The following is a 2,472-nucleotide window of genomic DNA, read 5'->3' as shown; positions in this document are numbered from 1 at the left end:
GTAAAAGCTTTCTAGAATGAACAAACAAACTCAGAATGGAGGCGAGAGTAAAAGCCGAATGGAGGGGTAGGGAAAACAAGAGAGCAAATTCAGATTAATCCAGAAGAATACCAAATCTAAGTTAGGCCAAAACTAAAAATTAGACAAAATGATTAGAGACAGGAAATTTTCTATTTTTATTAAAATCCAAATTTACAATAACAGAAAAACCAAGCAGATAGCCAGCGTTTGTTCAAAGGCGTCCCTTAGAAACAAAACATTATCATGAAAATAGGGGTCTGTTTACAAGGAAAAAAAAGGCAACACAAGTCTCAGCCAAATCGAATTAGGCAGAGGCACAGCACAGCATGAATAGCTCTCTTCTTCCCACCTTCCTGCTTTAAAGGAGCAGCAGGTGGCATTATCTCTTTTTGTCTATTCCTATTAGTAATCAATGAATGAACTGAGAATTGGCAATAAAAATCAAGACCGTATTCTTCCTTTGCTTCTAAAAAACTCAAAGTGACAGACATCTATCTTTGGCAGCATTGACGTAAGTCATCAAGAAAGCACACTAATGTGAAAAGATCTCCAAGATCTGTTAAAATAAAATAGCAAGATACAGAAAATATGTATAACATACTAACTACTGTTTATAATAAGAGAAGAAAAATAGAATTTGAATTTGTATTTGTTTATATTTGCATAGATTCTGGAAGAATGCAAAAGAAACTAATAACTGTGGTTACCACAGGGTGGGGAAGTGGGGAAGGAAGGGCATATGAGGACAGGCTGGAGGTGAGAATTCTCACTGTGCACATTTTATGTTGCTTAATTTTTGAACTATGTGATTATATACCTATTCACAATTTTATATTAAAAAGAAGGGAAAACTACTGACTTAAGTGTGTATTTTCATCTCTAAGTTGTTTGCACTTTTACCTTTACATTTTATTTTATAACAACTTATTATTTATTTATTTTTTTTTTTGAGACAGAGTCTTGCTTTGTCACCCAGGCTGGAGTGCAGTGGTGTGATCACAGCTTACTACAGCCTTGATCTCTCAGGCTCAAATCAGCCTCCCGCCTCAGCCTCCTCAGTAGCTGGGACTATAGGTGTGCACCATCAAGCCCAGCTAATTTTTAATTTTTTTTTTTTGCCCTTCTCACTTTATATATTGCTTATAGTAATTTTTAAATTTTTTGAAGAGACAGAGTCTCACTATGTTCCTCAGGCTGGACTCAAACTCCTGAACTCAAGGAGTTCTCCTGTCTCGGCCTCCCAAAGTGCTGGGATTACAGGCATGAGCCACTGTGCCCGGCTAGTTTATCTTTAAGGTACTACAAAAGACCCTAACCTGAATAACAATTAAATACTTAGCACCAACAATTATACTATTCTATACACTTAATTTTGGGTGAAAGTGATTCTACTATCGAAACAAGCTTCTCTTTTAGTAAGGTTTCTATCCACCAAAATACTACAGTATGATTTTCACCTATCAGTCCTGTTTAAAAGCTATCAATGGCTGGCCATCTTGCCTAGAGAATAAGACCTTACTCTTTTGTTTTGTTTTGCTTTGCTTTTTAGAGACAGTGGCTTGCTCTGTTGCTCAGGCTGGAGTGCAGTGTCTTCATCACGGCTCACTGAATGCTCAGCCTCCCCAACTCAAGCAATCCTTCTACCTCAGCCTCCCAAGTAGCTGGGATCACAGGTGTGCGTCACCACGCCCAGCTATTTTTTGTAGTTTTTGTAGAGATGAGGTTTCCCATATTGCCCAGGCTGGTCTCAAACTTGGTATTGAACTCCTGGGCTCAAGCAATCTGCCCACCTTAGCCTTCCAAAGTGCTGGGATACAGATGTGAGCTACCACGCCCGGCCCTAAGGTCCCACTCTTAAGCCTGGAATCAGAGCTCCTCTCCACCTTACTGCCCATCCTCCCATTTATTTCTTCACTTTAGCTATTTCCATTTGTTAAATGATTAAACATTCCTGGATTCATCTGTATGTAATGCTTTCTGCCATGTCCTCTTCACCAATTTTTTTTTACAGAGATGGAGTCTTACTCTCTCACCTAGGCTAGAGCACAGTCATATAGTCATAAAGCCCACTGCAGCCTCAAACTCCTGTGCTCAAGTGAATCTCCCACCTAGTATGTATGATTACAGGCAGGAGCCACCATGCCTGGCATTTCTGTAGACCTAAATAATGTCTCATCAATCTTTTCCTATTTCCCAACTCTGGTGCTGGTCCTCTTCTCTGAATTCCTGTAGCACACACAATCGTTGACACTTAGCATAAGCTACTTTTCACACATTACTGTGAAAATGTATCTTTTTTAAATAATTAGGACCTCTTCCTTAGTTCAGTAAGAAAAGCTGATTCTAAGCAATGACAATATAACGTATAAAGAGCCTAGTAATAGTCTATATCAGGTGTAAAGAGCTCAACTAACTCAGCCCAGCCTAGTTCTTTCTTTTTTTTTTGTTTTC

This window comes from Cebus imitator, unplaced genomic scaffold (assembly GCF_001604975.1).
Source record: "Cebus imitator isolate Cc_AM_T3 unplaced genomic scaffold, Cebus_imitator-1.0 Scaffold119, whole genome shotgun sequence".
Taxonomy (NCBI): domain Eukaryota; kingdom Metazoa; phylum Chordata; class Mammalia; order Primates; family Cebidae; genus Cebus; species Cebus imitator.
The sequence above is the reverse complement of the archived record's forward strand: the minus strand, read 5'-3'. Positions refer to the sequence as shown.